This window comes from Triturus cristatus, chromosome 11 (assembly GCF_964204655.1).
Source record: "Triturus cristatus chromosome 11, aTriCri1.1, whole genome shotgun sequence".
NCBI lineage: Eukaryota > Metazoa > Chordata > Amphibia > Caudata > Salamandridae > Triturus > Triturus cristatus.
Genome location: NC_140594.1, coordinates 1,139,637,521 through 1,139,661,605, shown reverse-complemented (window position 1 = coordinate 1,139,661,605; position 24,085 = coordinate 1,139,637,521). Strand labels below are relative to the sequence as shown.

General features: G+C 44.7%; 6 non-coding genes across 6 annotated transcripts; all 6 read right to left on the bottom strand.

The window, feature by feature from the left end:
- Window positions 1–1,252: 1,252 nt before the first annotated feature.
- TRNAG-CCC (transfer RNA glycine (anticodon CCC)) lies at window positions 1,253–1,324 on the bottom strand. Its single transcript has one exon. It is a non-coding gene; the product is annotated as a tRNA-Gly (tRNA).
- A 1,517-nt stretch (window positions 1,325–2,841) lies between these two features.
- TRNAG-CCC (transfer RNA glycine (anticodon CCC)) lies at window positions 2,842–2,913 on the bottom strand. The gene has a single exon. It is a non-coding gene; the product is annotated as a tRNA-Gly (tRNA).
- A 1,529-nt stretch (window positions 2,914–4,442) lies between these two features.
- Window positions 4,443–4,514, bottom strand: TRNAG-CCC (transfer RNA glycine (anticodon CCC)). The gene has a single exon. It is a non-coding gene; the product is annotated as a tRNA-Gly (tRNA).
- A 3,116-nt stretch (window positions 4,515–7,630) lies between these two features.
- TRNAG-CCC (transfer RNA glycine (anticodon CCC)) lies at window positions 7,631–7,702 on the bottom strand. Its single transcript has one exon. It is a non-coding gene; the product is annotated as a tRNA-Gly (tRNA).
- A 1,517-nt stretch (window positions 7,703–9,219) lies between these two features.
- Window positions 9,220–9,291, bottom strand: TRNAG-CCC (transfer RNA glycine (anticodon CCC)). The gene has a single exon. It is a non-coding gene; the product is annotated as a tRNA-Gly (tRNA).
- A 1,519-nt stretch (window positions 9,292–10,810) lies between these two features.
- Window positions 10,811–10,882, bottom strand: TRNAG-CCC (transfer RNA glycine (anticodon CCC)). Its single transcript has one exon. It is a non-coding gene; the product is annotated as a tRNA-Gly (tRNA).
- Between the last annotated feature and the right edge of the window lie 13,203 nt (window positions 10,883–24,085).

Genomic DNA, 24,085 nt, shown 5'->3' with positions numbered 1-24,085 from the left:
AGGAGAATGATAAGAGCAGAACGAAAAGGCAAGAATGACATTCAAAGCATGCCCAGAAAAACGTGTGACGGTCCCACCAGTCATTTATGCTTATAATTGGGTATCTTTACTTTCAAAGTATGGGGTTGATCCTTTGGCGATCACTCTCTTGTATTTCAGCAGAGACAGATAGTTGAGAAGTCTTTTCTCACATAGCTAGCACAAGCCTGCGCTTTTCCTTGCTGGTAGCGTGGAAATGACAGATTGGTTCTCAGAAGAAAAAACAAGAAATATTATAGCAGAGGATGCTTTCGATCCATCGACCTCTGGGTTATGGGCCCAGCACGCTTCCGCTGCGCCACTCTGCTCCCTTGTAAAAGTGTTCTCTTTATGCAGAGGAGGAGCTTTCAGCGAAGTGGCGAGGGATTGGTGGGTCTCGCTCCTCATTTGCCTAAGCATGCTGCAATGTATGCTGGGTGCAGAAAATCTTCATCTTCTCGTCTCACAGTCAGTCATAACTGAAAGTGCAGACCCTCTTGGGAACTAGCAGTTTCAGGCCTTTACCAAGATAGCAGCTCTCTAACCCTCTCCTCTCTCTTTGATCCTAGCGCTAGCATGCTCAGGATTTGATTTTAACTGGGAGCCAGAGATCTACCCGGTGAGGGCTTGCCCGGTGAGAGGCTTTTGAGCGTTTGGGAGCGTTCGGGACGTGAGGACGTTGGACAGGAAATGTTGCCATCTTGAAATATCCAACCTTCCTGCTGTCGTGAGAGGCTCTTTCCATGGACATCTGCCTCTTGGAGTCCTCTCAACTTGCTCTCTGATATAACATTTTGTGAGCTGCAGTTACATCCGATGGCTACAAGGTGGCGCTGCATTCAGGTGAGAGAACAAGTGTGCACAAAATCGTTGGGGACTTTTGCCAGATTCATCGGTGGATCTTGCCTACTTTTATTCACATGCTAGATATTGCCTAGAAATGCTTTTTAATATAGAGATGCTAGAGTTAGAATGTCTGGTCGGGGTTCAGCCCTTTCATTGTCTACCGCCCGCAACATATTTATTACCAGCACATGTGAGTGGTGACTCTGCTTTTTGGAAAATAGCATCTAATAGGACAATGAATGTAGCAGATGGGGCGATCGAGATGCCTGCCTAAGTATTTCATTTATTTTTTTAATTTAACGTCTGATTAATCTGTTCATGATATTTCCGTTTTGTGACATGTTGCATTAAAACAAATCCTGCTTGGAGAACATATAAAAATTTGCACTGCATTGGCCGGGAATCGAACCCGGGTCAACTGCTTGGGAAGCAGCTATGCTCACCACTATACCACCAACGCCCTATGATGTGGTTGCTCTCGGTTCTAAAGATTACAACCCCGAGTTCAATGACTATCTTGCACCAGTTTCAATGGTGCATTTGGTTTAGATACCAACATGAAAAGCAGTAGAAAGTTTCTTGTAGAGGGTAAGGAACTGGGGATTGAAACCAAGGCCAAATCTGTGCAGAAGAGAAGAAATGGAAAGCAGTAGTACAAATAGTGGAAATGAACATATTTAGGCAGCATTGGAAGCAAAGCAGCGAAGAGAAAGAGAGTGCCTTCCATGAAATGCCCAGGAGAATGATAAGAGCAGAACGAAAAGGCAAGAATGACATTCAAAGCATGCCCAGAAAAACGTGTGACGGTCCCACTAGTCATTTATGCTTATAATTGGGTATCTTTACTTTCAAAGTATGGGGTTGATCCTTTGACGATCACTCGCTTGTATTTCAGCAGAGACAGATAGTTGAGAAGTCTTTTCTCACATAGCTAGCACAAGCCTGCGCTTTTCCTTGCTGGTAGCGTGGAAATGACAGATTGGTTCTCAGAAGAAAAAACAAGAAATATTATAGCAGAGGATGGTTTCGATCCATCGACCTCTGTGTTATGGGCCCAGCACGCTTCCGCTGCGCCACTCTGCTCCCTTGTAAAAGTGTTCTCTTTATGCAGAGGAGGAGCTTTCAGCGAAGTGGCGAGGGATTGGTGGGTCTCGCTCCTCATTTGCCTAAGCATGCTGCAATGTATGCTGGGTGCAGAAAATCTTCATCTTCTCGTCTCACAGTCAGTCATAACTGAAAGTGCAGACCCTCTTGGGAACTAGCAGTTTCAGGCCTTTACCAAGATAGCAGCTCTCTAACCCTCTCCTCTCTCTTTGATCCTAGCGCTAGCATGCTCAGGATTTGATTTTAACTGGGAGCCAGAGATCTACCCGGTGAGGGGAGGCTTTTGAGCGTTTGGGAGCGTTCGGGACGTGAGAGGACGCTGGACAGGAAATGTTGCCATCTTGAAATATCCAACCTTCCTGCTGTCGTGAGAGGCTCTTTCCATGGACATCTGCCTCTTGGAGTCCTCTCAACTTGCTCTCTGATATAACATTTTGTGAGCTGCAGTTACATCCGATGGCTACAAGGTGGCGCTGCATTCAGGTGAGAGAACAAGTGTGCACAAAATCGTTGGGGACTTTTGCCAGATTCATCGGTGGATCTTGCCTACTTTTATTCACATGCTAGATATTGCCTAGAAATGCTTTTTAATATAGAGATGCTAGAGTTAGAATGTCTGGTCGGGGTTCAGCCCTTTCATTGTCTACCGCCCGCAACATATTTATTACCAGCACATGTGAGTGGTGACTCTGCTTTTTGGAAAATAGCATCTAATAGGACAATGAATTTAGCAGATGGGGCGATCGAGATGCCTGCCTAAGTATTTCATTTTTTTTTTAATTTAACGTCTGATTAATCTGTTCATGATATTTCCGTTTTGTGACATGTTGCATTAAAACAAATCCTGCTTGGAGAACATATAAAAATTTGCACTGCATTGGCCGGGAATCTAACCCGGGTCAACTGCTTGGGAAGCAGCTATGCTCACCACTATACCACCAACGCCCTATGATGTGGTTGCTCTCGGTTCTAAAGATTACAACCCCGAGTTCAATGACTATCTTGCACCAGTTTCAATGGTGCATTTGGTTTAGATACCAACATGAAAAGCAGTAGAAAGTTTCTTGTAGAGGGTAAGGAACTGGGGATTGGAACCAAGGCCAAATCTGTGCAGAAGAGAAGAAATGGAAAGCAGTAGTACAAATAGTGGAAATGAACATATTTAGGCAGCATTGGAAGCAAAGCAGCGAAGAGAAAGAGAGTGCCTTCCATGAAATGCCCAGGAGAATGATAAGAGCAGAACGAAAAGGCAAGAATGACATTCAAAGCATGCCCAGAAAAACGTGTGACGGTCCCACCAGTCATTTATACTTATAATTGGGTATCTTTACTTTCAAAGTATGGGGTTGATCCTTTGGCGATCACTCTCTTGTATTTCAGCAGAGACAGATAGTTGAGAAGTCTTTTCTCACATAGCTAGCACAAGCCTGCGCTTTTCCTTGCTGGTAGCGTGGAAATGACAGATTGGTTCTCAGAAGAAAAAACAAGAAATATTATAGCAGAGGATGGTTTCGATCCATCGACCTCTGGGTTATGGGCCCAGCACGCTTCCGCTGCGCCACTCTGCTCCCTTGTAAAAGTGTTCTCTTTATGCAGAGGAGGAGCTTTCAGCGAAGTGGCGAGGGATTGGTGGGTCTCGCTCCTCATTTGCCTAAGCATGCTGCAATGTATGCTGGGTGCAGAAAATCTTCATCTTCTCGTCTCACAGTCAGTCATAACTGAAAGTGCAGACCCTCTTGGGAACTAGCAGTTTCAGGCCTTTACCAAGATAGCAGCTCTCTAACCCTCTCCTCTCTCTTTGATCCTAGCGCTAGCATGCTCAGGATTTGATTTTAACTGGGAGCCAGAGATCTACCCGGTGAGGGCTTGCCCGGCGTGAGGCTTTTGAGCGTTTGGGAGCGTTCGGGACGTGAGAGGACCCTGGACAGGAAATGTTGCCATCTTGAAATATCCAACCTTCCTGCTGTCGTGAGAGGCTCTTTCCATGGACATCTGCCTCTTGGAGTCCTCTCAACTTGCTCTCTGATATAACATTTTGTGAGCTGCAGTTACATCCGATGGCTACAAGGTGGCGCTGCATTCAGGTGAGAGAACAAGTGTGCACAAAATCGTTGGGGACTTTTGCCAGATTCATCGGTGGATCTTGCCTACTTTTATTCACATGCTAGATATTGCCTAGAAATGCTTTTTAATATAGAGATGCTAGAGTTAGAATGTCTGGTCAGGGTTCAGCCCTTTCATTGTCTACCGCCCGCAACATATTTATTACCAGCACATGTGAGTGGTGACTCTGCTTTTTGGAAAATAGCATCTAATAGGACAATGAATGTAGCAGATGGGGCGATCGAGATGCCTGCCTAAGTATTTCATTTTTTTTTTAATTTAACGTCTGATTAATCTGTTCATGATATTTCCGTTTTGTGACATGTTGCATTAAAACAAATCCTGCTTGGAGAACATATAAAAATTTGCACTGCATTGGCCGGGAATCGAACCCGGGTCAACTGCTTGGGAAGCAGCTATGCTCACCACTATACCACCAACGCCCTATGATGTGGTTGCTCTCGGTTCTAAAGATTACAACCCCGAGTTCAATGACTATCTTGCACCAGTTTCAATGGTGCATTTGGTTTAGATACCAACATGAAAAGCAGTAGAAAGTTTCTTGTAGAGGGTAAGGAACTGGGGATTGGAACCAAGGCCAAATCTGTGCAGAAGAGAAGAAATGGAAAGCAGTAGTACAAATAGTGGAAATGAACATATTTAGGCAGCATTGGAAGCAAAGCAGCGAAGAGAAAGAGAGTGCCTTCCATGAAATGCCCAGGAGAATGATAAGAGCAGAACGAAAAGGCAAGAATGACATTCAAAGCAGGCCCAGAAAAACGTGTGACGGTCCCACCAGTCATTTATGCTTATAATTGGGTATCTTTACTTTCAAAGTATGGGGTTGATCCTTTGGCGATCACTCGCTTGTATTTCAGCAGAGACAGATAGTTGAGAAGTCTTTTCTCACATAGCTAGCACAAGCCTGCGCTTTTCCTTGCTGGTAGCGTGGAAATGACAGATTGGTTCTCAGAAGAAAAAACAAGAAATATTATTGCAGAGGATGGTTTCGATCCATCGACCTCTGGGTTATGGGCGCAGCACGCTTCCGCTGCGCCACTCTGCTCCCTTGTAAAAGTGTTCTCTTTATGCAGAGGAGGAGCTTTCAGCGAAGTGGCGAGGGATTGGTGGGTCTCGCTCCTCATTTGCCTAAGCATGCTGCAATGTATGCTGGGTGCAGAAAATCTTCATCTTCTCGTCTCACAGTCAGTCATAACTGAAAGTGCAGACCCTCTTGGGAACTAGCAGTTTCAGGCCTTTACCAAGATAGCAGCTCTCTAACCCTCTCCTCTCTCTTTGATCCTAGCGCTAGCATGCTCAGGATTTGATTTTAACTGGGAGCCAGAGATCTACCCGGTGAGGGCGAGGCTTTTGAGCGTTTGGGAGCGTTCGGGACGTGAGGACGTTGGACAGGAAATGTTGCCATCTTGAAATATCCAACCTTCCTGCTGTCGTGAGAGGCTCTTTCCATGGACATCTGCCTCTTGGAGTCCTCTCAACTTGCTCTCTGATATAACATTTTGTGAGCTGCAGTTACATCCGATGGCTACAAGGTGGCGCTGCATTCAGGTGAGAGAACAAGTGTGCACAAAATCGTTGGGGACTTTTGCCAGATTCATCGGTGGATCTTGCCTACTTTTATTCACATGCTAGATATTGCCTAGAAATGCTTTTTAATATAGAGATGCTAGAGTTAGAATGTCTGGTCGGGGTTCAGCCCTTTCATTGTCTACCGCCCGCAACATATTTATTACCAGCACATGTGAGTGGTGACTCAGCTTTTTGGAAAATAGCATCTAATAGGAAAATGAATGTAGCAGATGGGGCGATCGAGATGCCTGCCTAAGTATTTCATTTTTTTTTTAATTTAACGTCTGCTTAATCTGTTCATGATATTTCCGTTTTGTGACATGTTGCATTAAAACAAATCCTGCTTGGAGAACATATAAAAATTTGCACTGCATTGGCCGGGAATCGAACCCGGGTCAACTGCTTGGGCAGCAGCTATGCTCACCACTATACCACCAACGCCCTATGATGTGGTTGCTCTCGGTTCTAAAGATTACAACCCCGAGTTCAATGACTATCTTGCACCAGTTTCAATGGTGCATTTGGTTTAGATACCAACATGAAAAGCAGTAGAAAGTTTCTTGTAGAGGGTAAGGAACTGGGGATTGAAACCAAGGCCAAATCTGTGCAGAAGAGAAGAAATGGAAAGCAGTAGTACAAATAGTGGAAATGAACATATTTAGGCAGCATTGGAAGCAAAGCAGCGAAGAGAAAGAGAGTGCCTTCCATGAAATGCCCAGGAGAATGATAAGAGCAGAACGAAAAGGCAAGAATGACATTCAAAGCATGCCCAGAAAAACGTGTGACGGTCCCACCAGTCATTTATGCTTATAATTGGGTATCTTTACTTTCAAAGTATGGGGTTGATCCTTTGGCGATCACTCTCTTGTATTTCAGCAGAGACAGATAGTTGAGAAGTCTTTTCTCACATAGCTAGCACAAGCCTGCGCTTTTCCTTGCTGGTAGCGTGGAAATGACAGATTGGTTCTCAGAAGAAAAAACAAGAAATATTATAGCAGAGGATGCTTTCGATCCATCGACCTCTGGGTTATGGGCCCAGCACGCTTCCGCTGCGCCACTCTGCTCCCTTGTAAAAGTGTTCTCTTTATGCAGAGGAGGAGCTTTCAGCGAAGTGGCGAGGGATTGGTGGGTCTCGCTCCTCATTTGCCTAAGCATGCTGCAATGTATGCTGGGTGCAGAAAATCTTCATCTTCTCGTCTCACAGTCAGTCATAACTGAAAGTGCAGACCCTCTTGGGAACTAGCAGTTTCAGGCCTTTACCAAGATAGCAGCTCTCTAACCCTCTCCTCTCTCTTTGATCCTAGCGCTAGCATGCTCAGGATTTGATTTTAACTGGGAGCCAGAGATCTACCCGGTGAGGGCTTGCCCGGTGTGAGGCTTTTGAGCGTTTGGGAGCGTTCGGGACGTGAGGACGTTGGACAGGAAATGTTGCCATCTTGAAATATCCAACCTTCCTGCTGTCGTGAGAGGCTCTTTCCATGGACATCTGCCTCTTGGAGTCCTCTCAACTTGCTCTCTGATATAACATTTTGTGAGCTGCAGTTACATCCGATGGCTACAAGGTGGCGCTGCATTCAGGTGAGAGAACAAGTGTGCACAAAATCGTTGGGGACTTTTGCCAGATTCATCGGTGGATCTTGCCTACTTTTATTCACATGCTAGATATTGCCTAGAAATGCTTTTTAATATAGAGATGCTAGAGTTAGAATGTCTGGTCGGGGTTCAGCCCTTTCATTGTCTACCGCCCGCAACATATTTATTACCAGCACATGTGAGTGGTGACTCTGCTTTTTGGAAAATAGCATCTAATAGGACAATGAATGTAGCAGATGGGGCGATCGAGATGCCTGCCTAAGTATTTCATTTATTTTTTTAATTTAACGTCTGATTAATCTGTTCATGATATTTCCGTTTTGTGACATGTTGCATTAAAACAAATCCTGCTTGGAGAACATATAAAAATTTGCACTGCATTGGCCGGGAATCGAACCCGGGTCAACTGCTTGGGAAGCAGCTATGCTCACCACTATACCACCAACGCCCTATGATGTGGTTGCTCTCGGTTCTAAAGATTACAACCCCGAGTTCAATGACTATCTTGCACCAGTTTCAATGGTGCATTTGGTTTAGATACCAACATGAAAAGCAGTAGAAAGTTTCTTGTAGAGGGTAAGGAACTGGGGATTGAAACCAAGGCCAAATCTGTGCAGAAGAGAAGAAATGGAAAGCAGTAGTACAAATAGTGGAAATGAACATATTTAGGCAGCATTGGAAGCAAAGCAGCGAAGAGAAAGAGAGTGCCTTCCATGAAATGCCCAGGAGAATGATAAGAGCAGAACGAAAAGGCAAGAATGACATTCAAAGCATGCCCAGAAAAACGTGTGACGGTCCCACTAGTCATTTATGCTTATAATTGGGTATCTTTACTTTCAAAGTATGGGGTTGATCCTTTGACGATCACTCGCTTGTATTTCAGCAGAGACAGATAGTTGAGAAGTCTTTTCTCACATAGCTAGCACAAGCCTGCGCTTTTCCTTGCTGGTAGCGTGGAAATGACAGATTGGTTCTCAGAAGAAAAAACAAGAAATATTATAGCAGAGGATGGTTTCGATCCATCGACCTCTGGGTTATGGGCCCAGCACGCTTCCGCTGCGCCACTCTGCTCCCTTGTAAAAGTGTTCTCTTTATGCAGAGGAGGAGCTTTCAGCGAAGTGGCGAGGGATTGGTGGGTCTCGCTCCTCATTTGCCTAAGCATGCTGCAATGTATGCTGGGTGCAGAAAATCTTCATCTTCTCGTCTCACAGTCAGTCATAACTGAAAGTGCAGACCCTCTTGGGAACTAGCAGTTTCAGGCCTTTACCAAGATAGCAGCTCTCTAACCCTCTCCTCTCTCTTTGATCCTAGCGCTAGCATGCTCAGGATTTGATTTTAACTGGGAGCCAGAGATCTACCCGGTGAGGGGAGGCTTTTGAGCGTTTGGGAGCGTTTGGGACGTGAGAGGACGCTGGACAGGAAATGTTGCCATCTTGAAATATCCAACCTTCCTGCTGTCGTGAGAGGCTCTTTCCATGGACATCTGCCTCTTGGAGTCCTCTCAACTTGCTCTCTGATATAACATTTTGTGAGCTGCAGTTACATCCGATGGCTACAAGGTGGCGCTGCATTCAGGTGAGAGAACAAGTGTGCACAAAATCGTTGGGGACTTTTGCCAGATTCATCGGTGGATCTTGCCTACTTTTATTCACATGCTAGATATTGCCTAGAAATGCTTTTTAATATAGAGATGCTAGAGTTAGAATGTCTGGTCGGGGTTCAGCCCTTTCATTGTCTACCGCCCGCAACATATTTATTACCAGCACATGTGAGTGGTGACTCTGCTTTTTGGAAAATAGCATCTAATAGGACAATGAATTTAGCAGATGGGGCGATCGAGATGCCTGCCTAAGTATTTCATTTTTTTTTTAATTTAACGTCTGATTAATCTGTTCATGATATTTCCGTTTTGTGACATGTTGCATTAAAACAAATCCTGCTTGGAGAACATATAAAAATTTGCACTGCATTGGCCGGGAATCTAACCCGGGTCAACTGCTTGGGAAGCAGCTATGCTCACCACTATACCACCAACGCCCTATGATGTGGTTGCTCTCGGTTCTAAAGATTACAACCCCGAGTTCAATGACTATCTTGCACCAGTTTCAATGGTGCATTTGGTTTAGATACCAACATGAAAAGCAGTAGAAAGTTTCTTGTAGAGGGTAAGGAACTGGGGATTGGAACCAAGGCCAAATCTGTGCAGAAGAGAAGAAATGGAAAGCAGTAGTACAAATAGTGGAAATGAACATATTTAGGCAGCATTGGAAGCAAAGCAGCGAAGAGAAAGAGAGTGCCTTCCATGAAATGCCCAGGAGAATGATAAGAGCAGAACGAAAAGGCAAGAATGACATTCAAAGCAGGCCCAGAAAAACGTGTGACGGTCCCACCAGTCATTTATGCTTATAATTGGGTATCTTTACTTTCAAAGTATGGGGTTGATCCTTTGGCGATCACTCGCTTGTATTTCAGCAGAGACAGATAGTTGAGAAGTCTTTTCTCACATAGCTAGCACAAGCCTGCGCTTTTCCTTGCTGGTAGCGTGGAAATGACAGATTGGTTCTCAGAAGAAAAAACAAGAAATATTATAGCAGAGGATGGTTTCGATCCATCGACCTCTGGGTTATGGGCGCAGCACGCTTCCGCTGCGCCACTCTGCTCCCTTGTAAAAGTGTTCTCTTTATGCAGAGGAGGAGCTTTCAGCGAAGTGGCGAGGGATTGGTGGGTCTCGCTCCTCATTTGCCTAAGCATGCTGCAATGTATGCTGGGTGCAGAAAATCTTCATCTTCTCGTCTCACAGTCAGTCATAACTGAAAGTGCAGACCCTCTTGGGAACTAGCAGTTTCAGGCCTTTACCAAGATAGCAGCTCTCTAACCCTCTCCTCTCTCTTTGATCCTAGCGCTAGCATGCTCAGGATTTGATTTTAACTGGGAGCCAGAGATCTACCCGGTGAGGGCTTGCCCGGTGTGAGGCTTTTGAGCGTTTGGGAGCGTTGAGGACGTTGGACAGGAAATGTTGCCATCTTGAAATATCCAACCTTCCTGCTGTCGTGAGAGGCTCTTTCCATGGACATCTGCCTCTTGGAGTCCTCTCAACTTGCTCTCTGATATAACATTTTGTGAGCTGCAGTTACATCCGATGGCTACAAGGTGGCGCTGCATTCAGGTGAGAGAACAAGTGTGCACAAAATCGTTGGGGACTTTTGCCAGATTCATCGGTGGATCTTGCCTACTTTTATTCACATGCTAGATATTGCCTAGAAATGCTTTTTAATATAGAGATGCTAGAGTTAGAATGTCTGGTCGGGGTTCAGCCCTTTCATTGTCTACCGCCCGCAACATATTTATTACCAGCACATGTGAGTGGTGACTCTGCTTTTTGGAAAATAGCATCTAATAGGACAATGAATGTAGCAGATGGGGCGATCGAGATGCCTGCCTAAGTATTTCATTTTTTTTTTAATTTAACGTCTGATTAATTTGTTCATGATATTTCCGTTTTGTGACATGTTGCATTAAAACAAATCCTGCTTGGAGAACATATAAAAATTTGCACTGCATTGGCCGGGAATCGAACCCAGGTCAACTGCTTGGGAAGCAGCTATGCTCACCACTATACCACCAACGCCCTATGATGTGGTTGCTCTCGGTTCTAAAGATTACAAGCCCGAGTTCAATGACTATCTTGCACCAGTTTCAATGGTGCATTTGGTTTAGATACCAACATGAAAAGCAGTAGAAAGTTTCTTGTAGAGGGTAAGGAACTGGGGATTGAAACCAAGGCCAAATCTGTGCAGAAGAGAAGAAATGGAAAGCAGTAGTACAAATAGTGGAAATGAACATATTTAGGCAGCATTGGAAGCAAAGCAGCGAAGAGAAAGAGAGTGCATTCCATGAAATGCCCAGGAGAATGATAAGAGCAGAACGAAAAGGCAAGAATGACATTCAAAGCATGCCCAGAAAAACGTGTGACGGTCCCACCAGTCATTTATGCTTATAATTGGGTATCTTTACTTTCAAAGTATGGGGTTGATCCTTTGGCGATCACTCTCTTGTATTTCAGCAGAGACAGATAGTTGAGAAGTCTTTTCTCACATAGCTAGCACAAGCCTGCGCTTTTCCTTGCTGGTAGCGTGGAAATGACAGATTGGTTCTCAGAAGAAAAAACAAGAAATATTATAGCAGAGGATGGTTTCGATCCATCGACCTCTGGGATATGGGCCCAGCACGCTTCCGCTGTGCCACTCTGCTCCCTTGTAAAAGTGTTCTCTTTATGCAGAGGAGGAGCTTTCAGCGAAGTGGCGAGGGATTGGTGGGTCTCGCTCCTCATTTGCCTAAGCATGCTGCAATGTATGCTGGGTGCAGAAAATCTTCATCTTCTCGTCTCACAGTCAGTCATAACTGAAAGTGCAGACCCTCTTGGGAACTAGCAGTTTCAGGCCTTTACCAAGATAGCAGCTCTCTAACCCTCTCCTCTCTCTTTGATCCTAGCGCTAGCATGCTCAGGATTTGATTTTAACTGGGAGCCAGAGATCTACCCGGTGAGGGCTTGCCCGGTGTGAGGCTTTTGAGCGTTTGGGAGCGTTGAGGACGTTGGACAGGAAATGTTGCCATCTTGAAATATCCAACCTTCCTGCTGTCGTGAGAGGCTCTTTCCATGGACATCTGCCTCTTGGAGTCCTCTCAACTTGCTCTCTGATATAACATTTTGTGAGCTGCAGTTACATCCGATGGCTACAAGGTGGCGCTGCATTCAGGTGAGAGAACAAGTGTGCACAAAATCGTTGGGGACTTTTGCCAGATTCATCGGTGGATCTTGCCTACTTTTATTCACATGCTAGATATTGCCTAGAAATGCTTTTTAATATAGAGATGCTAGAGTTAGAATGTCTGGTCGGGGTTCAGCCCTTTCATTGTCTACCGCCCGCAACATATTTATTACCAGCACATGTGAGTGGTGACTCTGCTTTTTGGAAAATAGCATCTAATAGGACAATGAATGTAGCAGATGGGGCGATCGAGATGCCTGCCTAAGTATTTCATTTTTTTTTTAATTTAACGTCTGCTTAATCTGTTCATGATATTTCCGTTTTGTGACATGTTGCATTAAAACAAATCCTGCTTGGAGAACATATAAAAAGTTGCACTGCATTGGCCGGGAATCGAACCCGGGTCAACTGCTTGGGCAGCAGCTATGCTCACCACTATACCACCAACGCCCTATGATGTGGTTGCTCTCGGTTCTAAAGATTACAACCCCGAGTTCAATGACTATCTTGCACCAGTTTCAATGGTGCATTTTGTTTAGATACCAACATGAAAAGCAGTAGAAAGTTTCTTGTAGAGGGTAAGAAACTGGGGATTGAAACCAAGGCCAAATCTGTGCAGAAGAGAAGAAATGGAAAGCAGTAGTACAAATAGTGGAAATGAACATATTTAGGCAGCATTGGAAGCAAAGCAGCGAAGAGAAAGAGAGTGCCTTCCATGAAATGCCCAGGAGAATGATAAGAGCAGAACGAAAAGGCAAGAATGACATTCAAAGCATGCCCAGAAAAACGTGTGACGGTCCCACCAGTCATTTATGCTTATAATTGGATATCTTTACTTTCAAAGTATGGGGTTGATCCTTTGGCGATCACTCTCTTGTATTTCAGCAGAGACAGATAGTTGAGAAGTCTTTTCTCACATAGCTAGCACAAGCCTGAGCTTTTCCTTGCTGGTAGCGTGGAAATGACAGATTGGTTCTCAGAAGAAAAAACAAGAAATATTATAGCAGAAGATGCTTTCGATCCATCGACCTCTGGGTTATGGGCCCAGCACGCTTCCGCTGCGCCACTCTGCTCCCTTGTAAAAGTGTTCTCTTTATGCAGAGGAGGAGCTTTCAGCGAAGTGGCGAGGGATTGGTGGGTCTCGCTCCTCATTTGCCTAAGCATGCTGCAATGTATGCTGGGTGCAGAAAATCTTCATCTTCTCGTCTCACAGTCAGTCATAACTGAAAGTGCAGACCCTCTTGGGAACTAGCAGTTTCAGGCCTTTACCAAGATAGCAGCTCTCTAACCCTCTCCTCTCTCTTTGATCCTAGCGCTAGCATGCTCAGGATTTGATTTTAACTGGGAGCCAGAGATCTACCCGGTGAGGGCTTGCCCGGTGTGAGGCTTTTGAGCGTTTGGGAGCGTTCGGGATGTGAGGACATTGGACAGGAAATGTTGCCATCTTGAAATATCCAACCTTCCTGCTGTCGTGAGAGGCTCTTTCCATGGACATCTGCCTCTTGGAGTCCTCTCAACTTGCTCTCTGATATAACATTTTGTGAGCTGCAGTTACATCCGATGGCTACAAGGTGGCGCTGCATTCAGGTGAGAGAACAAGTGTGCACAAAATTGTTGGGGACTTTTGCCAGATTCATCGGTGGATCTTGCTTACTTTTATTCACATGCTAGATATTGGCTAGAAATGCTTTTTAATATAGAGATGCTAGAGTTAGAATGTCTGGTCGGGGTTCAGCCCTTTCATTGTCTACCGCCCGCAACATATTTATTACCAGCACATGTGAGTGGTGACTCTGCTTTTTGGAAAATAGCATCTAATAGGACAATGAATTTAGCAGATGGGGCGATTGAGATGCCTGCCTAAGTATTTCATTTTTTTTTTATTTTAACGTCTGATTAATCTGTTCATGATATTTCCGTTTTGTGACATGTTGCATTAAAACAAATCCTGCTTGGAGAACATATAAAAATTTGCACTGCATTGGCCGGGAATCAAACCCGGGTCAACTGCTTGGGCAGCAGCTATGCTCACCACTATACCACCAACGCCCTATGATGTGGTTGCTCTCGGTTCTAAAGATTACAACCCCGAGTTCAATGACTATCTTGCACCAGTTTCAATGGTGCATTTGGTTTAGATACCAACATGAAAAGCAGTAGAAAGTTTCTTGTAGAGGGTAAGAAACTGGGGATTGAAACCAAGGCCAAATCTGTGCAGAAGAGAAGAAATGGAAAGCAGTAGTACAAATAGTGGAAATGAACATATTTAGGCAGCATTGGAAGCAAAGCAGCGAAGAGAAAGAGAGTGCCTTCCATGAAATGCCCAGGAGAATGATAAGAGCAGAACGAAAAGGCAAGAATGACATTCAAAGCATGCCCAGAAAAACGTGTGACGGTCCCACCAGTCATTTATGCTTATAATTGGGTATCTTTACTTTCAAAGTATGGGGTTGATCCTTTGACGATCACTCTCTTGTATTTCAGCAGAGACAGATAGTTGAGAAGTCTTTTCTCACATAGCTAGCACAAGCCTGCGCTTTTCCTTGCTGGTAGCGTGGAAATGACAGATTGGTTCTCAGAAGAAAAAACAAGAAATATTATAGCAGAGGATGGTTTCGATCCTTCGACCTCTGGGTTATGGGCCCAGCACGCTTCCGCTGCGCCACTCTGCTCCCTTGTAAAAGTGTTCTCTTTATGCAGAGGAGGAGCTTTCAGCGAAGTGGCGAGGGATTGGTGGGTCTCGCTCCTCATTTGCCTAAGCATGCTGCAATGTATGCTGGGTGCAGAAAATCTTCATCTTCTCGTCTCACAGTCAGTCATAACTGAAAGTGCAGACCCTCTTGGGAACTAGCAGTTTCAGGCCTTTACCAAGATAGCAGCTCTCTAACCCTCTCCTCTCTCTTTGATCCTAGCGCTAGCATGCTCAGGATTTGATTTTAACTGGGAGCCAGAGATCTACCCGGTGAGGGCGAGGCTTTTGAGCGTTTGGGAGCGTTCGGGACGTGAGGACGTTGGACAGGAAATGTTGCCATCTTGAAATATCCAACCTTCCTGCTGTCGTGAGAGGCTCTTTCCATGGACATCTGCCTCTTGGAGTCCTCTCAACTTGCTCTCTGATATAACATTTTGTGAGCTGCAGTTACATCCGATGGCTACAAGGTGGCGCTGCATTCAGGTGAGAGAACAAGTGTGCACAAAATCGTTGGGGACTTTTGCCAGATTTATCGGTGGATCTTGCCTACTTTTATTCACATGCTAGATATTGCCTAGAAATGCTTTTTAATATAGAGATGCTAGAGTTAGAATGTCTGGTCGGGGTTCAGCCCTTTCATTGTCTACCGCCCGCAACATATTTATTACCAGCACATGTGAGTGGTGACTCTGCTTTTTGGAAAATAGCATCTAATAGGACAATGAATGTAGCAGATGGGGCGATCGAGATGCCTGCCTAAGTATTTCATTTTTTTTTTAATTTAACGTCTGCTTAATCTGTTCATGATATTTCCGTTTTGTGACATGTTGCATTAAAACAAATCCTGCTTGGAGAACATATAAAAATTTGCACTGCATTGGCCGGGAATCGAACCCGGGTCAACTGCTTGGGCAGCAGCTATGCTCACCACTATACCACCAACGCCCTATGATGTGGTTGCTCTCGGTTCTAAAGATTACAACCCCGAGTTCAATGACTATCTTGCACCAGTTTCAATGGTGCATTTTGTTTAGATACCAACATGAAAAGCAGTAGAAAGTTTCTTGTAGAGGGTAAGAAACTGGGGATTGAAACCAAGGCCAAATCTGTGCAGAAGAGAAGAAATGGAAAGCAGTAGTACAAATAGTGGAAATGAACATATTTAGGCAGCATTGGAAGCAAAGCAGCGAAGAGAAAGAGAGTGCCTTCCATGAAATGCCCAGGAGAATGATAAGAGCAGAACGAAAAGGCAAGAATGACATTCAAAGCATGCCCAGAAAAACGTGTGACGGTCCCACCAGTCATTTATGCTTATAATTGGATATCTTTACTTTCAAAGTATGGGGTTGATCCTTTGGCGATCACTCTCTTGTATTTCAGCAGAGACAGATAGTTGAGAAGTCTTTTCTCACATAGCTAGCACAAGCCTGAGCTTTTCCTTGCTGGTAGCGTGGAAATGACAGATTGGTTCTCAGAAGAAAAAACAAGAAATATTATAGCAGAAGATGCTTTCGATCCATCGACCTCTGGGTTATGGGCCCAGCACGCTTCCGCTGCGCCACTCTGCTCCCTTGTAAAAGTGTTCTCTTTATGCAGAGGAGGAGCTTTCAGCGAAGTGGCGAGGGATTGGTGGGTCTCGCTCCTCATTTGCCTAAGCATGCTGCAATGTATGCTGGGTGCAGAAAATCTTCATCTTCTCGTCTCACAGTCAGTCATAACTGAAAGTGCAGACCCTCTTGGGAACTAGCAGTTTCAGGCCTTTACCAAGATAGCAGCTCTCTAACCCTCTCCTCTCTCTTTGATCCTAGCGCTAGCATGCTCAGGATTTGATTTTAACTGGGAGCCAGAGATCTACCCGGTGAGGGCGAGGCTTTTGAGCGTTTGGGAGCGTTCGGGACGTGAGAGGACGCTGGACAGGAAATGTTGCCATCTTGAAATATCCAACCTTCCTGCTGTCGTGAGAGGCTCTTTCCATGGACATCTGCCTCTTGGAGTCCTCTCAACTTGCTCTCTGATATAACATTTTGTGAGCTGCAGTTACATCCGATGGCTACAAGGTGGCGCTGCATTCAGGTGAGAGAACAAGTGTGCACAAAATCGTTGGGGACTTTTGCCAGATTCAACGGTGGATCTTGCCTACTTTTATTCACATGCTAGATATTGCCTAGAAATGCTTTTTAATATAGAGATGCTAGAGTTAGAATGTCTGGTCGGGGTTCAGCCCTTTCATTGTCTACCGCCCGCAACATATTTATTACCAGCACATGTGAGTGGTGACTCTGCTTTTTGGAAAATAGCATCTAATAGGACAATGAATTTAGCAGATGGGGCGATCGAGATGCCTGCCTAAGTATTTCATTTTTTTTTTAATTTAACGTCTGATTAATCTGTTCATGATATTTCCGTTTTGTGACATGTTGCATTAAAACAAATCCTGCTTGGAGAACATATACAAATTTGCACTGCATTGACTGGGAATCGAACCCGGGTCAACTGCTTGGGAAGCAGCTATGCTCACCACTATACCACCAACGCCCTATGATGTGGTTGCTCTCGGTTCTAAAGATTACAACCCCGAGTTCAATGACTATCTTGCACCAGTTTCAATGGTGCATTTGGTTTAGATACCAACATGAAAAGCAGTAGAAAGTTTCTTGTAGAGGGTAAGGAACTGGGGATTGGAACCAAGGCCAAATCTGTGCAGAAGAGAAGAAATGGAAAGCAGTAGTACAAATAGTGGAAATGAACATATTTAGGCAGCATTGGAAGCAAAGCAGCGAAGAGAAAGAGAGTGCCTTCCATGAAATGCCCAGGAGAATGATAAGAGCAGAACGAAAAGGCAAGAATGACATTCAAAGGATGCCCAGAAAAACGTGTGACGGTCCCACCAGTCATTTATGCTTATAATTGGGTATCTTTACTTTCAAAGTATGGGGTTGATCCTTTGGCGATCACTCGCTTGTATTTCAGCAGAGACAGATAGTTGAGAAGTCTTTTCTCACATAGCTAGCACAAGCCTGCGCTTTTCCTTGCTGGTAGCGTGGAAATGACAGATTGGTTCTCAGAAGAAAAAACAAGAAATATTATAGCAGAGGATGCTTTCGATCCATCGACCTCTGGGTTATGGGCGCAGCACGCTTCCGCTGCGCCACTCTGCTCCCTTGTAAAAGTGTTCTCTTTATGCAGAGGAGGAGCTTTCAGCGAAGTGGCGAGGGATTGGTGGGTCTCGCTCCTCATTTGCCTAAGCATGCTGCAATGTATGCTGGGTGCAGAAAATCTTCATCTTCTCGTCTCACAGTCAGTCATAACTGAAAGTGCAGACCCTCTTGGGAACTAGCAGTTTCAGGCCTTTACCAAGATAGCAGCTCTCTAACCCTCTCCTCTCTCTTTGATCCTAGCGCTAGCATGCTCAGGATTTGATTTTAAGTGGGAGCCAGAGATCTACCCGGTGAGGGCTTGCCTGGTGTGAGGCTTTTGAGCGTTTGGGAGCGTTCGGGACGTGAGGACATTGGACAGGAAATGTTGCCATCTTGAAATATCCAACCTTCCTGCTGTCGTGAGAGGCTCTTTCCATGGACATCTGCCTCTTGGAGTCCTCTCAACTTGCTCTCTGATATAACATTTTGTGAGCTGCAGTTATATCCGATGGCTACAAGGTGGCGCTGCATTCAGGTGAGAGAACAAGTGTGCACAAAATCGTTGGGGACTTTTGCCAGATTCATCGGTGGATCTTGCCTACTTTTATTCACATGCTAGATATTGCCTAGAAATGCTTTTTAATATAGAGATGCTAGAGTTAGAATGTCTGGTCGGGGTTCAGCCCTTTCATTGTCTACCGCCCGCAACATATTTATTACCAGCACATGTGAGTGGTGACTCTGCTTTTTGGAAAATAGCATCTAATAGGACAATGAATGTAGCAGATGGGGCGATCGAGATGCCTGCCTAAGTATTTCATTTTTTTTTTAATTTAACGTCTGATTAATCTGTTCATGATATTTCCGTTTTGTGACATGTTGCATTAAAACAAATCCTGCTTGGAGAACATATAAAAATTTGCACTGCATTGGCCGGGAATTGAACCCGGGTCAACTGCTTGGGAAGCAGCTATGCTCACCACTATACCACCAACACCCAATGATGTGGTTGCTCTCGGTTCTAAAGATTACAACCCCGAGTTCAATGACTATCTTGCACCAGTTTCAATGGTGCATTTGGTTTAGATACCAACATGAAAAGCAGTAGAAAGTTTCTTGTAGAGGGTAAGGAACTGGGGATTGAAACCAAGGCCAAATCTGTGCAGAAGAGAAGAAATGGAAAGCAGTAGTACAAATAGTGGAAATGAACATATTTAGGCAGCATTGGAAGCAAAGCAGCGAAGAGAAAGAGAGTGCCTTCCATGAAATGCCCAGGAGAATGATAAGAGCAGAACGAAAAGGCAAGAATGACATTCAAAGCATGCCCAGAAAAACGTGTGACGGTCCCACCAGTCATTTATGCTTATAATTGGGTATCTTTACTTTCAAAGTATGGGGTTGATCCTTTGGCGATCACTCTCTTGTATTTCAGCAGAGACAGATAGTTGAGAAGTCTTTTCTCACATAGCTAGCACAAGCCTGCGCTTTTCCTTGCTGGTAGCGTGGAAATGACAAATTGGTTCTCAGAAGAAAAAACAAGAAATATTATAGCAGAGGATGGTTTCGATCCATTGACCTCTGGGTTATGGGCCCAGCACGCTTCCGCTGCGCCACTCTGCTCCCTTGTAAAAGTGTTCTCTTTATGCAGAGGAGGAGCTTTCAGCGAAGTGGCGAGGGATTGGTGGGTCTCGCTCCTCATTTGCCTAAGCATGCTGCAATGTATGCTGGGTGCAGAAAATCTTCATCTTCTCGTCTCACAGTCAGTCATAACTGAAAGTGCAGACCCTCTTGGGAACTAGCAGTTTCAGGCCTTTACCAAGATAGCAGCTCTCTAACCCTCTCCTCTCTCTTTGATCCTAGCGCTAGCATGCTCAGGATTTGATTTTAACTGGGAGCCAGAGATCTACCCGGTGAGGGCTTGCCCGGTGTGAGGCTTTTGAGCGTTTGGGAGCGTTCGGGACGTGAGAGGACGCTGGACAGGAAATGTTGCCATCTTGAAATATCCAACCTTCCTGCTGTCGTGAGAGGCTCTTTCCATGGACATCTGCCTCTTGGAGTCCTCTCAACTTGCTCTCTGATATAACATTTTGTGAGCTGCAGTTACATCCGATGGCTACAAGGTGGCGCTGCATTCAGGTGAGAGAACAAGTGTGCACAAAATCGTTGGGGACTTTTGCCAGATTCATCGGTGGATCTTGCCTACTTTTATTCACATGCTAGATATTGCCTAGAAATGCTTTTTAATATAGAGATGCTAGAGTTAGAATGTCTGGTCGGGGTTCAGCCCTTTCATTGTCTACCGCCCGCAACATATTTATTACCAGCACATGTGAGTGGTGACTCTGCTTTTTGGAAAATAGCATCTAATAGGACAATGAATTTAGCAGATGGGGCGATCGAGATGCCTGCCTAAGTATTTCATTTTTTTTTTATTTTAACGTCTGATTAATCTGTTCATGATATTTCCGTTTTGTGACATGTTGCATTAAAACAAATCCTGCTTGGAGAACATATAAAAATTTACACTGCATTGGCCGGGAATCGAACCCGGGTCAACTGCTTGGGCAACAGCTATGCTCACCACTATACCACCAACGCCCTATGATGTGGTTGCTCTCGGTTCTAAAGATTACAACCCCGAGTTCAATGACTATCTTGCACCAGTTTCAATGGTGCATTTGGTTTAGATACCAACATGAAAAGCAGTAGAAAGTTTCTTGTAGAGGGTAAGAAACTGGGGATTGAAACCAAGGCCAAATCTGTGCAGAAGAGAAGAAATGGAAAGCAGTAGTACAAATAGTGGAAATTAACATATTTAGGCAGCATTGGAAGCAAAGCAGCGAAGAGAAAGAGAGTACCTTCCATGAAATGCCCAGGAGAATGATAAGAGCAGAACGAAAAGGCAAGAATGACATTCAAAGCATGCCCAGAAAAACGTGTGACGGTCCCACCAGTCATTTATGCTTATAATTGGGTATCTTTACTTTCAAAGTATGGGGTTGATCCTTTGGCGATCACTCTCTTGTATTTCAGCAGAGACAGATAGTTGAGAAGTGTTTTCTCACATAGCTAGCACAAGCCTGCGCTTTTCCTTGCAGGTAGCGTGGAAATGACATATTGGTTCTCAGAAGAAAAAACAAGAAATATTATAGCAGAGGATGCTTTCGATCCATCGACCTCTGGGTTATGGGCCCAGCACGCTTCCCCTGCGCCACTCTGCTCCCTTGTAAAAGTGTTCTCTTTATGCAGAGGAGGAGCTTTCAGCGAAGTGGCGAGGGATTGGTGGGTCTCGCTCCTCATTTGCCTAAGCATGCTGCAATGTATGCTGGGTGCAGAAAATCTTCATCTTCTCGTCTCACAGTCAGTCATAACTGAAAGTGCAGACCCTCTTGGGAACTAGCAGTTTCAGGCCTTTACCAAGATAGCAGCTCTCTAACCCTCTCCTCTCTCTTTGATCCTAGCGCTAGCATGCTCAGGATTTGATTTTAACTGGGAGCCAGAGATCTACCCGGTGAGGGCTTGACCGGTGTGAGGCTTTTGAGCGTTTGGGAGCGTTCGGGACGTGAGGACATTGGACAGGAAATGTTGCCATCTTGAAATATCCAACCTTCCTGCTGTCGTGAGAGGCTCTTTCCATGGACATCTGCCTCTTGGAGTCCTCTCAACTTGCTCTCTGATATAACATTTTGTGAGCTGCAGTTATATCCGATGGCTACAAGGTGGCGCTGCATTCAGGTGAGAGAACAAGTGTGCACAAAATCGTTGGGGACTTTTGCCAGATTCATCGGTGGATCTTGCCTACTTTTATTCACATGCTAGATATTGCCTAGAAATGCTTTTTAATATAGAGATGCTAGAGTTAGAATGTCTGGTCGGGGTTCAGCCCTTTCATTGTCTACCGCCCGCAACATATTTATTACCAGCACATGTGAGTGGTGACTCTGCTTTTTGGAAAATAGCATCTAATAGGACAATGAATGTAGCAGATGGGGCGATCGAGATGCCTGCCTAAGTATTTCATTTTTTTTTTAATTTAACGTCTGATTAATCTGTTCATGATATTTCCGTTTTGTGACATGTTGCATTAAAACAAATCCTGCTTGGAGAACATATAAAAATTTGCACTGCATTGGCCGGGAATTGAACCCGGGTCAACTGCTTGGGAAGCAGCTATGCTCACCACTATACCACCAACACCCGATGATGTGGTTGCTCTCGGTTCTAAAGATTACAACCCCGAGTTCAATGACTATCTTGCACCAGTTTCAATGGTGCATTTGGTTTAGATACCAACATGAAAAGCAGTAGAAAGTTTCTTGTAGAGGGTAAGGAACTGGGGATTGAAACCAAGGCCAAATCTGTGCAGAAGAGAAGAAATGGAAAGCAGTAGTACAAATAGTGGAAATGAACATATTTAGGCAGCATTGGAAGCAAAGCAGCGAAGAGAAAGAGAGTGCCTTCCATGAAATGCCCAGGAGAATGATAAGAGCAGAACGAAAAGGCAAGAATGACATTCAAAGCATGCCCAGAAAAACGTGTGATGGTCCCACCAGTCATTTATGCTTATAATTGGGTATCTTTACTTTCAAAGTATGGGGTTGATCCTTTGGCGATCACTCTCTTGTATTTCAGCAGAGACAGATAGTTGAGAAGTCTTTTCTCACATAGCTAGCACAAGCCTGCGATTTTCCTTGCTGGTAGCGTGGAAATGACAGATTGGTTCTCAGAAGAAAAAACAAGAAATATTATAGCAGAGGATGGTTTCGATCCATTGACCTCTGGGTTATGGGCCCAGCACGCTTCCGCTGCGCCACTCTGCTCCCTTGTAAAAGTGTTCTCTTTATGCAGAGGAGGAGCTTTCAGCGAAGTGGCGAGGGATTGGTGGGTCTCGCTCCTCATTTGCCTAAGCATGCTGCAATGTATGCTGGGTGCAGAAAATCTTCATCTTCTCGTCTCACAGTCAGTCATAACTGAAAGTGCAGACCCTCTTGGGAACTAGCAGTTTCAGGCCTTTACCAAGATAGCAGCTCTCTAACCCTCTCCTCTCTCTTTGATCCTAGCGCTAGCATGCTCAGGATTTGATTTTAACTGGGAGCCAGAGATCTACCCGGTGAGGGCTTGACCGGTGTGAGGCTTTTGAGCGTTTGGGAGCGTTCGGGACGTGAGGACATTGGACAGGAAATGTTGCCATCTTGAAATATCCAACCTTCCTGCTGTCGTGAGAGGCTCTTTCCATGGACATCTGCCTCTTGGAGTCCTCTCAACTTGCTCTCTGATATAACATTTTGTGAGCTGCAGTTATATCCGATGGCTACAAGGTGGCGCTGCATTCAGGTGAGAGAACAAGTGTGCACAAAATCGTTGGGGACTTTTGCCAGATTCATCGGTGGATCTTGCCTACTTTTATTCACATGCTAGATATTGCCTAGAAATGCTTTTTAATATAGAGATGCTAGAGTTAGAATGTCTGGTCGGGGTTCAGCCCTTTCATTGTCTACCGCCCGCAACATATTTATTACCAGCACATGTGAGTGGTGACTCTGCTTTTTGGAAAATAGCATCTAATAGGACAATGAATGTAGCAGATGGGGCGATCGAGATGCCTGCCTAAGTATTTCATTTTTTTTTTTATTTAACGTCTGATTAATCTGTTCATGATATTTCCGTTTTGTGACATGTTGCATTAAAACAAATCCTGCTTGGAGAACATATAAAAATTTGCACTGCATTGGCCGGGAATTGAACCCGGGTCAACTGCTTGGGAAGCAGCTATGCTCACCACTATACCACCAACACCCGATGATGTGGTTGCTCTCGGTTCTAAAGATTACAACCCCGAGTTCAATGACTATCTTGCACCAGTTTCAATGGTGCATTTGGTTTAGATACCAACATGAAAAGCAGTAGAAAGTTTCTTGTAGAGGGTAAGGAACTGGGGATTGAAACCAAGGCCAAATCTGTGCAGAAGAGAAGAAATGGAAAGCAGTAGTACAAATAGTGGAAATGAACATATTTAGGCAGCATTGGAAGCAAAGCAGCGAAGAGAAAGAGAGTGCCTTCCATGAAATGCCCAGGAGAATGATAAGAGCAGAACGAAAAGGCAAGAATGACATTCAAAGCATGCCCAGAAAAACGTGTGACGGTCCCACCAGTCATTTATGCTTATAATTGGGTATCTTTACTTTCAAAGTATGGGGTTGATCCTTTGGCGATCACTCTCTTGTATTTCAGCA